This window comes from Rattus norvegicus, chromosome 15 (assembly GCF_036323735.1).
Source record: "Rattus norvegicus strain BN/NHsdMcwi chromosome 15, GRCr8, whole genome shotgun sequence".
NCBI classification, from domain to species: Eukaryota; Metazoa; Chordata; class Mammalia; order Rodentia; family Muridae; genus Rattus; species Rattus norvegicus.
In genome coordinates, this window is record NC_086033.1 from 53407292 (window position 1) to 53421600 (window position 14309).

Consider the following 14309-nt stretch of genomic DNA (forward strand, 5'->3'; position numbering starts at 1 on the left):
CCACAGACAATGGATTACTACAAGGAAACACCTATGAACACAGTGGGATATCAAATGTACATACAAATGCACAGTGATTATAGCAATATACAAAAGAGCTGTGAAAGACCAAGCCAGACCAAATCCCAGCATGGAGAGGGGTGCCAGCCATACAATCATTTCCTGTAATAGGGGAGACGCTAGTAAGTCAACCACGTTCATGTGGAAGACCATATATCCCAAGAATATTTTTTGACAACACAAATTGGTCATCAGGGGTTTTTCAAAAGGAATATAACTTGGGTAGGTAGGAACAGTGAGTGGACCTGGGAAAAGCTGCAGAGAGTGGAGGGGAGTGCTGTGTGGATAGGATCAAAACACATTGTAAGAAACTCCCAATGCCCAAAGAACTAATTAAAAAATGTAAAACCAAAGGTGAAGCTTTGTGAAGCTCAGTACCTCTTGGGGCCATCTAGTTTCCTGATCCATTAGATTTGTCATAATAGGTCTCATTTTGTGTCATAGAATTCTGCATATGCTTATTGTCTCTAGACTTCTAGGCTTTATCAACCTTCCTTTGAGAGTCCAAGCTTCCTTATCTTGGTTATTTTGTGGGCCCAGTGCAAACCAAATCTTGTGATATGTTTTGAAGGAGGCCTAGTACAGGGCCATAAGAAGATTCAGGCTTAGATGGAATGTACTAGACATGGCGGCACTCCTGGAGTGGTGAGTGGGAAGAGAAACAGAAGCATCCAAGCAGAGACAGAGCAAGGACTCAATAGGTAGGGATGAAGTAAAGCTGGTACAAAGGACAAGAGAGGTGGCAGAAAACCTGAGTGCCACCTGTATCTACTAAGGTCTGTATTAAATGAGATTCAGTTTAAGGTATAGACATGTCAGTCATCCTGTGAAAGAAATACTATTGCTGTCATTAACTTCATTTCAGAGAGAGAGAGAGAGAGAGAGAGAGAGAGAGAGAGAGAGAGAGAGAGAGAGCACAGCACCACAAGGAGAAGATATGTAGAGAAACCATGTGGAAGGACTAAGAGGAGTCTCCATGAGGACATATGTAGAGAGAATAGGGCAAGGCAGGACTCAGATTGAAGGTAAAGAACCATGTGGTGTGGGATAGTAAACCATGCTGGGAAGCTTGGTAAGGTAGAGCAGGTCTGAGTCCCCAGAAACTCGGGGTATACAACTGACATGATAGGCAACCTCCTGCTCCCTGCCAGGTTCCTGGCCTGAAGCACAAGCCACACTTACACATAAGGAAATGTGAACTGTGATCATATAGGCCCAGAACAGAATTCTCCATGCTAATGAAGTGCCTAGAGGCCCTGAGGGTTTAGCCAATAATCATCCACCCTCAGACATTCCTCCCTGTGAAAGATACTTAATCTCAGGTCCAACCTGAGAAGTTGGTAGGCATCCATTTTCCACAAGGAACAACCAATATACAGTTTGGAACCAAGGACTGTCTCATCTATGACCACCATGGAGGAGCATGGAGAATACCTTGACCTACAGAGCCACTGCCTAACAATGGCCAAGCTAAGGACAATCACCACTGAGCTAAACCAGAGCTACCAGACCTGGCCCCTGGCTAGCTGCAGTCTTCAGCTCGAGGGCCCCACTGGTTCCAGTCTTGTTGCTGGCCTGTGGATCCCTGTCACTTCGTTTCTGACTTCTCTGTGTGATTCTCCAACTGCAACTGGAGGCCTGGAAGTCAGGAAATACCAGCTTTGGTTTTCCTATACCACAGACTGTGTTTTCCCACCCCTGGAGCAGTGTCTCAGAGCTTCCCTAAGCCCAACAGCCACCTGGCTGTGTTGGGATAAGCACAGACAAGAGCTCCCTGTGTTTTGACTCCCCAGTGGCTGTGCCCAGTGGCAGAGCAGAGCATGGCCCCACAATGTGGCTGGGAAATAGACAGCCTTAGAGGGTTGGAAATAATTCAGACCATGCTCAGCTTAGTGACTACAACTTTTTATTAAAAATGCCAGATCTCTGTGTCTGTATTCAGAAGCTAAAATGGGGTAGCATAGCTATAGAAACGACCAGTAGTTATTTGAGAACAAGGAGGCATAGAAAATCACTCGAGTTACTTTTAAGAGACACAGAGATAATGAAACTAAGGCACAGCACAGTTACATAATTTGCTCAGGGACATCTAGACAGTCTGCAGTAGGAGTAAGACAAATCTAAGACGGAAAGCATCATCCATTCTGTCACCTTTAACTTCTAAGATATATAGCCCTACTTTACCCACAAGGAAGTAGAAGTGGACATTAGAAATTCTAGAAAACTTTTACAAGGCCAAATACTATGCAACTGTACTAAAAAATGTCTTGACCCCAGTTCTTCCTTTTGCTGGTCACATTCTCTAATTCTTTTTGTGGCAGCAGAGAAGACTATACTTACCTATCATGTACCTTCAGGCTTGGGCTAGCTGAGCCTGGGATTAACTGATGGGATATGTCTTAGGGTTTCTATTGCTGGAACCAAACATCATGACCAAAAAGCAAGTTGGAGAGAATAGGATTATTAGGCTTACACTTACAGATCATTAGAGGAAATCGGGACAGAAACTTAAGCAGGGCAGGTACCTAGAGACAGGAGCTGATGCAGAGGCCATGGTGAGGTGCTGCTTACTGGCTTGCTTTCCCTGGCTTGCGCAGGCTGCTTTCTTATAGAACACAGGACTTCCAGTCCAGGAATGGCACCACCATTCCTGGTGAGGACTGAGTCCTCCCCCATTGATCACTAGTCGAGAAAATGTCCTACAGCTGGATCTCATGGAGGTATTTCCTTACCTGAGGTCCTTCCTCTGAAATGTCTATAGCTGTGCCATTTTGACACAAAAAAGCAACCAATGCAGGATGCGAGTGAGTATGACATGGGCAGAAGACTAAAGATACTTCTGTGATTGCGCTTATTTCCTGAATGTCTTTTCCTTGAGTAGATTCTTGAGAGTTGGGGCAATTGGTGAAAGTTTTAAAGAACTACTAGAGAGAGTCACCTGAAGCAATCCTCTCCCTACAGCCTGAGTCACTCAGCAAGTTGAGCTGTGGTGACCTTCGGATCTGTAGCTCAAACAGAACTACCAGCTGATCCACAGAACAGTGAGGGTGAAACACTAGCTTACAGTTGTTTGTAACTGAGATTGCCTGGCTGTTGCATAGCATTCTTGTGACGACAACATCTGACTAATACTGCTCCACTATTTCACCTTCAGGCATTCTAAGAGCTAGACACTCAGTTTCTTTCAATATTACTTAGAGTGTTGTGTGAACGCAGCTTCAAGACAAGTTCTCAAGTGCTTACTCCAACCAGATGGCTCCCCTCAGGCACTGCAGCATAGAAATTCTGGATCACTTTCAGCACAGCTGTGATGTAAATCCATCTTTTGGACTCATAATTCCAGAGTTCAGCCACTGAAGTAGAGGGTCCATCAAATATGAATGAGCTTCTGCCCGAGTCTTCTGGTAAAAGTCCTGCGGTGGCTGGGAGCAGTGGCCTCTACCTTCAGCGTCATTCATTCTGCCTTTGAGGTGCACATCACTGTTTTCTTGACTTACTATTTCACTGAGAATCAGTTTGGCTCCACATCATTACTCACATTTCCTCATCTAGCTCAGAAATATACATAATTTAATTTGAGATCACTGTCCCATGATTTGATTAGAGGTAATTAACCTATTACTCTTCCTCAGTACCACTGAAGAGAGTTTCTTATTAGGTAAGATTTTTTGCTTGTGTATCTGTTTTCGGTTTGGACTTTCTTCCATCTTCATTAGAGGCTAAAATATTAAATACAGAGAGTCCAGTGCATATCCAGCTACTATGTAAAACTACAGAACAGATTTTGCAAACTTCATATGCTCTAAAGCATTTAGTGTCAGAGACCACAAGGGTTTAAGACCATCCAGGACACTTTTACACATTGTTAGAAACCCAGAAGACCTGTCATAATGGGAAGAAATCAAGAACCAAGAGTAAAAGAGGTTGAGTTTACAATCCAGGAAATGGGAGACGGGAATGGGGGGTAAGGTTGATGCCCAGGAAAACAACACTAGGAGCTCTGCCATATTCCATAGTGGCCTGGTGAGAGGAGATGGCTCTGACCATTTCCAAGGTGAAGTGAAGGTGAAACCACAATGTGGTAAGAATCTTGCCATCCTACTGTTTTCAAACTGTCCACTTCACCCAGGTTGCTGACTGAGGTTGATATGAATGAGCCAGACTATCTTAAGTGGTGCCTTCCTGTCCCATCTGGTCACATCCAGTCTAAATACCCCATTGCTTTCATTATGGCCAGGATTATTTTCTCACATTCCACTGCCCTTTTATATTGATATTTATAATGTAGTGCTCAATCATTTTAATTCAAGCTTTTAGTGCTAAAAGGTAAAGGGGCTATTGGATTTCTCTTCCTCTGTAGCAGTCAGAAGCACATTTCCCTTCCTCTTCTTTCCATTCATCAATAAATTATTACTACTATTATTATAATGAAAAGAAAAAAATGGGTCCAGTATTTTGTCTAATTTAAGATGGACCTTTGACATGTGGCATACATTAGAAGGGGGTTTATTTACTATCTCTAGTTTGTATCAAATAAAGCTACTGGAAGGGAGATAGGGTTTTTCTATAAAATCCTAAGTATGAATTGACTTAGAATTCATTCCCATCATTTTTGAAGATGCAAGTGTAACTAATGTGGAAATTGTTTCCAATTATTGCAATTACTTACACAAACATTAAATCCTTTACTTGTCCTGTAAGAGTGATCATTGAAAAGTTCTGATCCTAACACCTGTTTCAAAATAAGGAATCTTTAAACTTACGAAAGAAGGCTATTTGGTGATCAGGAGTCTTGACCCATATTTCACAAGGGCTCCACATTTGTTGGTGGTATGATGGTTAATGTCAAGGGGATTGGGTTTTGGTAGCTATCAAGTGAATTAGGTTTGGTGTCTCTCAAGTTGATTGGGTTAATAAGATTATATTTCTGTGTGTGTCTTGGGGCATCTTCCGGAGAAGGATAGATAATGAAGGCTGTGATCTGATCAATGGTTTAATGTATTGATGGATTCATACAATGAAGGAGTGGTTGGGAGGTGAAAGATGTAGTCTATGATAGCGAGTTAAAATAGGCCAGCCCCAGATGTTGGTTCTTAATGTTCTTTCTTAATGTCCTTCTCTCTGCATCCTGGCTGCCTTGAGTTGAACTGCATTACTGCACCATATCCATATTTCTGTAATAAATTAATATCTCCAAAAACATGAGCTAAAACACACCTGTCTTCCTTGAAGTTGTTTCTGTCAGACCTTTGGTCACTGGCTCAACAGTAACTAATGGTGGAGAATGCCTTGTAGGGAAGTAGTATGATGCTTAGGGGCATGAAGTAGGCAGGGAAGAAGTCTCAGTTTCTGTCCCACTTGTGCTGGTCACTAGCAGACAAATGTAACCATCCTTTCTCATTCTCATGTTCTAAAAATGGCAAAATGACACATACCTAATAAGTTTTCTGTGAGGTTTAAAATAACTTGGCTAAAATTTCAAATATTCTTGGCATATTGTAAAATTGCAATAGACCTGAATTGCTTGAGTATACCATGTACTATATCCAAAGAAGGGGCCTAGAATGTTAGAGAGGAAGAAAAAAACATGACTTATAGGAAATGGATTTTTGTTTTTTACATAATTGATTTGTTTATATCCAAGAAAATATGAAAAAGCAACAGAATAGCTAATATGTATCTAGAATTTTTTTAAAAAGAGATGAAAGCTGTCCTCCTGGTTGCAGAGGCCAGAATTAATGCACACAGGTTTGTCCAAGGGATACAGTGTTCAAACATTTCAAGAGTCCTCCTTTAGTTGTGAAATTTAATTCAACCAATAACACACACCTTGCTGTGACCTGCATCCCTTGTAAGAGCCACCATTTATTAACAGGGCTTCTATTTACGACTTTCATATTTACTCATACCACATGGAGTTTTCTGCTCCCTATTACTATTTATTCTGTCTCTGTTACAATGATTTCTAGTTATCCTGAACTTAATACCCAATCCAAATCTCTGAATGCTTCTGCCCATGCTCCTCCTCCTCCTCCTCCTCCATCTCCTCCTCCTCCTCCTCCTCCTCCTCCTCCTTCTTCTCTCTCTCTCTCTCTCTCTCTCTCTCTCTCTCTCTCTCTCTCTCTCTCTCTCTTTCATGGTTCCTAGGCCTTTCTATCTTGGCTTGCTTTTAGCCCTGTGCACTTCCGAACAGGTGTGAACAATTTAAGGAAAAGTTTGGGCCTGGTCCCTTCTCTGCTTCCCTAAAATGAAGCACAGATGACTAGTGGTTAAAGTCATAGTTCCACCCTTTGCTTTACATTTACTGACCCCTGATCTAGTGATGTTTCTTGGGCCATGTTCTGTGAAATGAGCTAGATCAAGCTCTTATACCTGGTATGGATTTTGGACACTAGATTCCTGCCTTCCTTCCTATAACGACCCAGTTTGTTTCTTGAGCCAACTTTTTACCTCTATCAGAGGCCTTACTCCTAGTACTTTTGTATTCTGCAACTTGTTAAACTTGGCAGATCTATCCCTCAGTTTCCTGTGTACTAACACATCCATCCTTCTCACTTACAGCCTATGTCAGTATTCTGTGTGGGCAGATACCTCATGCCTGAGGCTCACATTTATGCCCACCTTCTCATAAACCACACAAGAAGTAACTAGAGAGGAAGACAGTAAGAAATGCTGAATTATTTATTCTTCCTTAAGGAACTACCTCTTTAAAGAAAGGCATAATTAGATGACCTTTATCAATAACCTTTCCATATATTCTGGGATGCTTACATATACTCCGTATTTAAGTTGCACGGTTTGATTTGAGGATCTCCTTTATCAGGACTACTGTGATTATTAAGTTATAAAATCAAAGTAAAATAGCTTTTACCAAGGTAGAAGAAATTCAGAGCATGCTAAATTATCTTCCTTATGTCTTTGTGTGAATTTTAAGAACTACCTCTTGCATAAATGAACTAGAAAATAGCAACTGAAATGAACCAGAGCCAATGGTCAGAAGGCAGACTCAATTCAACATTGGAAGATGTTCCCAAACCAAAACTTGTGCCTAGAAGAAGAAGCTATCATAATCTAACGAATTGGCCTGTTAGAAAGACACCAGAAGGGACCAGCCAATCACCTGTCAGCGGTGCTGTGGCAGTCAACTTTTTTTTTGAGTGTATCCTTGGTATGTTTTTGAAAAGAAAACAAATCTGGGTCATGAGAAATCAAGACGCATCTAACAAGAATCCTCAGAGCCATAACTTCTGTATACCCATCCATATTAATTAATTTGTGTTGCTAGGACAAAAAATACCTGACACATGCAGCTTAAGGAAGGAAGGAGTTATTTTAATGCAAGACTTGAGGGGTCCTTCATGTTCTAGTGATCACAAATACAGAAGTTTGAGGACCCCAGTACAATGCACCTCCAGTCAAGATGCAAAGGAAGATGATTGCTGGTGCTCAAACACTTCCTCTTGTTCATTCAGGATGGTGCTGCCCACACTGAGGGAAGATCTTCATTCCATTAAGCTAATCTAGAAATCTCACAACCATGCCTAAAGATTTGTTTCCACGGTGACCAACAAACATAACCAGTATTCCATCTCATTTACTTATCTTAAACTTTTAATTGCAGCCCAGCCAACCTACCTATTCTCTAAAACCTGTGATTTTTTTTTTGTCTTCTGCTTTATCCACACTATTTGATATGCCTCTTCTCTTGCTGTCCACCAGTCTTAATCTATGAATAATTTAATTTCTAGCTATATCAATCTCCTTGGTGAGGTCTTAAATTATATGCACCTCATACTTTTTAATTTGCTTTGTTCGGGACGTTGGTCACCTCCTCGCTCCATTTCAGAGTTAGACCCTAACATCTGGTGTGATAATATTAAGAAAATGAGACATTTATTGAGGTGGTTGATTATGAGTGTTTCAGTTTTGAATGGAGTTTATGCTCTTATGAAAGTGATTCACCAAGTTTGCTTTTCCTCTTTACTCTGTAAGGATGTAACTAGGTGTCATATTGGACACCGAGAACATCACTGGACACCAAATCTGCTGGTACCTTCACTTTGTGGTTGCAGCCTCTGGAACTGTAATAAAACTTTGTTATTTGTGAATGACTCATTCTAAGATGTTATGTTGAAACTTACAAATGAATTGACTGGAACTATAACAAAAAATGTTTTTATTCTATCATTGACATTCACCAATATCATGTCGAGAAGTGGTTTTTTTTTTTTTTTTTTTTTTTTTTTTTTTTTTTTTTTTTTTGGGAGCCGGGGACCGAACCCAGGGCCTTGCGCTTCCTAGGTAAGCGCTCTACCACTGAGCTAAATCCCCAGCCCGAGAAGTGGTTTTGAAACCACTCATCACCACCTCCAATTTCCTCTCACCAACATAGTCCCTTGTCACAATTATTGCAGTACTCCTTAGCAGTTGCCTGGTTTTCCTTTTTCATGTGATCAAGAAAAATATATGGAGTAATATTTGCAAGACTTTAAAAAGTAGTGACACTTTCCCCTTCTCAAAATTCCATCATTGTTTATTTTCCTGGAGTAAAAGTCAAAATCTTCTGGGTTGAATTGACAACTTCATAATACCTGGTCATATTTGAGGCATCTTTTCTATTTCTCTCCCCTGTTTTAACCTTACCATCCTACTAGCATAACATCTCTTAAAACCTGTGTTAGCCATTCCTGTTGGGAGTAACAGGCTTACCTTCTAATCGACTTCTTTTTTGCTGCCTTCTGTTGAATATTATGCCCTGCTCCTAAATTTCTATGTTGAAACCTGAATCCTGAATGTGATGGTCTTTGGCGGTAGGGTCTTTGGAAAGGTTTAAAGTCCTAAGCATGAAGCTCTCAAGAATGGAATCAATGCCATCCAAAGAAAGAAAATGAAGTCGACGGTGCTCATGCATGGCTGAATCCAACACTATGGAGGTTGAGGAAGGAGACTTGCATAACACGGGGAACTTCAGTTCACAGAAAAGGAAGAGAGGGAAAAGAAAGGAAGGGGAAAGAGGCCTGGATTTTCAATCTTGTTAGCAGCCTATAAGAAGTTCTTTATCTACAGACATCTAATTGACTAGTGTCTTAAGCCTAGACTTTCCAGGGTCCAGACATGTGAGAAATGTCTGTCATTTAAACCATTCAGTCTATGGTATCATCATCATCACCACCATCACTTTCTTCATCATCATCATCATCATCATCATCATCATCATCACCATCACCACCACCACCACCACCACCACCACCACCACCACCACCACCACCACCACCACCACCACTATCATCACTACAACTGATAAAAAACCATGTGGCCATATTAAAAATTGTCTATTTCCTTCCTATATTACATGATTGACTTACATATTACAAAGTTTTATGGATCAAAGCCAAGTCTTTAAGTAGTTTATAAGCTTCTAAATGATATGAATTCTTCCCTATTAATCTTCTATCATGTATCACAATTTTTCAAAATTACCAGAAATGTTGTGAGATATATTGCTAAGATGGCCTCATGTGAGTAAAATGGTGTGGAATCGTTGACTCAATTAGGAAAGATTTCCTCTTCAGGGACATTTCTATGAAATCTGTTCCATCTCAGCAAAAGAGAATTTATTCAAAGACTACATTTTAGTACAGTTCTGTCCTGGATTATGAGACATAAGTTTGTAAATCACTTTTTCCCTGGAAAATGGGAGATTGTTGGATTCCCTAGAGAAGTGGTTTTCAACCTTTTTAGGGCTGTGACTCTTTAATATACTTCCTCATATTGTGATAACCCCTAAATATAAATATAAAATTATTTTATTGCTACTTTATAACTTTTAATTATGTTAGTCATGAATAACAAGTAAATATTTAATATGCAAGATATTTCACATGCCACCCATAAACGGGTCAAGACCCACAAATTGAGAACTACTGCTCTAGAGTCCTGTATCTTCTTCTTCTGTCTCAAAAAAGACACATTATAGGAACAATTTCAGCTGAAAAGGTAAAGAAAATGCCTGTAGGGAAAGGACCATTATATTAAATAACATCTCTTTATTGTAATAAAATACCTGAACCCAATAGCTTATAAAGAAAGAGTTTATTTAGCCAATTGTTTTGAAGTCTTCAGGCCATAATTAAGTAGTCTCATTGCTGTGGGCCTCTGGTGAGAATGAATGGAAACACATGTCATAAGAACCCCCTAGATTAATGACCAGGAGGGTGGTCATAAAGAGAAACTAAGACACTAAAACTTCTTTAAAGTCATGCACCCTGTGGCCTAAGGATCCTCTGTGGAGCCATCTCCAAAAGATCCTCAGGACTCCCTCCCAACAGCATCTTTTAACACCAGCACATAGGTAGACATTTTAGAAGCTGCTACTTCTAACTGTAGGAGGAGTGTGTTTTCTAAATGGTTCATTCTTGACATTCATTTATATTGAACTCTCAAATCAAACCCAAATGCCTGGGGCAAGGGATTGGAGCTTCATTTATGAATATTAGTTACATGGAGGCTAGAAGAGAGAGATGAAAGAACCATTTTTGTCTCTGGAAACATGACCTTGTTCCCTAGGAAGGGAACACCGTTGTCCTGCCCAAAAGGGCCCGTTCAACCACAGAGAGGGAGGCAGTAGACCTCTGTGGACCAAGCTCAGTGTAAGAATGCAATGAAGCTATTTCACACTCTGCCCTGTCCTCTGCCCCCAGAAATTCCCTTTCCATTCCTTTTTGTCTTCTCAAAGTCCAGGGATTCAGTCAACCTCTTGGTCATCAGGAAATAGACAAGGCTTAGAGTAGGAAAGGTTGGAGAGAGAGCTTGTTTGGCACAGTGCTCGCTGCATAGGCATGAAGACCTGAGTTCAGATGCACAGTACACACCCAAAAATCTGAGCACTGTGCTATTCACTTGTAAGCTCTGTAATGGATGGGCAGAGATAAGAGGTGCTCGGGGACTTGTTGACCTGCCATTCTAGCCAAATCAGCACACAGTTCAGTGAGAGACCTTGTCTTAAAAAAATGTGCTGGAGACTGAGAAAGATGCTCACAATCAAACCCTCATTTCTATACACATATTTGCATGTTTATTTACACACACACACACACACACACACACACACACATGCACACGCACACACACAAACACACACAGAGAGATTAACTACTACAGCAAGTGTTTGTACCATACAGGAGCTCTGTTTAAGTGTCATTTTTAATGACATAGTATTGAGTAAACATGAGCAGAATACTAAACGTGACACAAGCAGACGCATCACAAGAATCAGAGCAACTACAACCATGTTGGAAAATTTCCAACCCTGCTTGCTATGTTTTTGAACAGTGTCTATTCACCACAGACTGTGTAAGATAAAGTCCCAAGACCTCTGACATTGTTCTGTCACTGTCTAGCTGAGTGGCTCTATGTAGTCTGAGTCTAAACTTGTGATTTAAAAAGTCAAGCACCACTGTTTAAATGGTCGATCTTTACATTTATAAAACATAATAGAATGCACCAAATTAAAAACAATTCATGCTTTGACCCTCACCCTGTGAATTTCTGTGACTTCCCATCCTTGCTGCTGTCACCCTCACTCAGCTCCTGGCTGGGATCAAGGTTTTCATCCAACTCTTGCATCTCAGCCTGGTCCTGGCTTCCCAGTTACTAAGCACCAGTTTAGGGAGCCCTGGATTCCCGCATGTCCTGCTGAAGGTTACAATTTCTCCGGGAGTACATTCCATACCACTCTATTTCAAAACCTCACTTTGTGTTATTTGTATTTCCTTATTTGATTCTCTTATCCACTAGACTGTGAGATCCTCAAGGACAGAGACTATGTTTTATTCATCTTTGTGTTTCTTGCCGTGCTTATCATGATGCTGAGCCAGATAGGCCTCAGTAAATGTGGGTTGAATGCCTGTCTGTCAGAAAACTCACCACATGCACACAGCCAGCCTTGCAGCCAGCTCCTAAACCTTCCTCCTCTCTCTCAGCTCAGGCTTGCCATGAGACAGATAGGATAAGGTCTGCACAAAAGCAACAAAGTGCTTAAATCAATGACTCTCATAGAGGGGCCTGAGTAAAATCTTTGTTGACAAATTGAATGCCTAAAAGGAGATTTCACAGCCTATCCCTGTCTAGCACAGACACTTCTGAAAAATGCAATCCTTCATAGTTGTCTCCCACTAGCACCTACATATTATCCATGGTCAGACTCACAGGGTCTGAGCCAGCTGATCTTAAAGAGCTAATCTCTGTCACAGACCACCCATATCACAAGATAGCCAGAACAGTTGGCACCTTGGCTCTCCTGGTTAACTATAGGATGGTCCCTTAGTAGGACCACAGTGAGCTTCATTCTGAGAACTAATTCATGACTATCTATAGATGGCTATTAATTGAGCATAAAGAACTAATGGGCTATGGCTGGGTTATGCCTCCAGACTTAACCTCCAATTCAACAGTAGCAGGAGAAGGTTTAACAGGTATGTAGGTCATGAAGTCTCTACCCTTAAAGTTGACCAATGATAAAGGGGCCTGAGGCTGTAGGTTTGACTCTACCCATCCATCTTTTCTCATCTCTTTGCTTTCTAATACAACCTTAGAAAGTGAAACCATCACTAGATGTAGGTCCCTTGAATGGGAACTTTTCAGTATCCAGAAAAATACATTTATGCATTGCACTTCTATATGTTATAATTATGCCCTTCAGTCATCCATTTCAGGAATCCTCTTATAGCAGCATAAAATGAATAAAGAGAGGCTCCAAATCTCCCCAAAGACTCCCCAAACTTCTCTAAGCCACACCTCTTATGTCTTTTCATCTCTTAGTAATTAAGTGCCAACCAGTCCCTGCTCACTTCCTTAGATTTTTGCCATCATTTCTTCCACTTATCCCCTCTCTCCAGAGAAAAGAGTAAGGGAAAACAGAAGCTGCCGTGGAGAAGCGGGAGAAACAAATGCCTTGCATACTTTATAAATGCTGTAGCTTGGCCTTGATCAAAGCAAAGAGATGCAGAGTGCTTTTAATAATTCTCGGGTGCTTATGGAACATGGGAATGTGTTTAATTCTATATCATCTTGTTCCATTCCTTGAATAACTGCAAGGGCTGGGTGACCATTTCTGTTTTGCATTTGCAAGTGGCAACCTGATCTGTAGAGAGTTTATCACTTAAAGTGAGGCTAATGGTGAAAGATAAAGCTTGAGATTCAAATACTGACTGCACAGCGTCAACCTATGCATAGCTTTCTGTCTACAATGCCCTCTGCTCCATCCAGCACCACAATTCAGGACAGCATAGTCCTGCTTCTAGTTGCCAGTCATTCTTGAGAGACTTCTGTTGGTTGAAAGACTTCTGAGACAGCATTCATTTTTTTCTTTGCTCCTCCCAGACTTTGTGATAAACATTTTCCAGTAGCCACTAAGTTCACTCTCCTAAGATCTTTACTTCAGAATATGGCTCTTTACCTCTGCTGTCACTCTTCTTCCCAAACTGTGTTTTGTTTTGGGCCCTCACACCCTGGGTGGGGGGGTGTGATATCTTCTCCCAGAAAATCTTGAACGATGTACACCATTAATTCTGATATATTTATGTGTGTGTGTATGTGTATGTGTATATATATACATATATATATATATATATATGATCTCCCCCTCAAAAAAGACAAAAAGCAGATAAAAAGTCAGAATTACAGGTGGGAGGGGAAAAGAGGGGACAAGACAGGAGGATAAATTCATGTTGGTAAGCTTTGCTTTTCCCTTGGTAGGAAAACAGTAATCTGGCTTTCCCATTACATGAGCCTCTGATTTTTATCCATAAAGCTGTTCTATCCTATTCTTTCCAGAGTGGAAAAAAGACATTGCAAAGCCACACACCCTGCCAGCTTGGGATGCAGAAATGATAGGGGACGATCCCAGCAACTCAGCGGGAGGAGTGCATGTCAGTGGAATGCAATCAGGCAATGTCAAGTCCAGCAAGGAAAACTCGAGTTAACAACGCCCCTCTGCTTGTGAAAATTGTAGTGGCTGGAAAAGGAAAATGTATTTGAGAATACAGCCAGTAATAAAGTGCCTTCACTGGGAGGCAAGTTATGAGAAGAGAGACATCGTAAGCTAGATAATAACATTTGAGGTCCAAGGGTCTTTCTGACAGAGACAAGGAAACTCAAGGTTGGGGAACATCACTGGAGCGAGAGTGCTGTAATGAGAGAGTACCCGGGCATGGGTGGGCTTGGAATAGAAGCCATCCTTCTTGGACTTC

General features: G+C 41.0%; 1 long non-coding RNA gene across 2 annotated transcripts in view; it reads left to right on the plus strand.

Annotated features, from left to right (window-relative positions):
* Nucleotides 1–520: 520 nt before the first annotated feature.
* LOC134481985 (uncharacterized) overlaps nt 521–14309 on the plus strand; it is a 29757-nt gene continuing 15968 nt past the window's right edge. Inside the window, exon 1 of one of the 2 annotated variants that reach the window (XR_010057949.1) lies at nt 521–761. This is a non-coding gene — a long non-coding RNA (uncharacterized LOC134481985). Of the gene's footprint in view, nt 837–14309 lie in introns of both variants that reach the window. The other variant, XR_010057948.1, reaches the window with a different exon arrangement.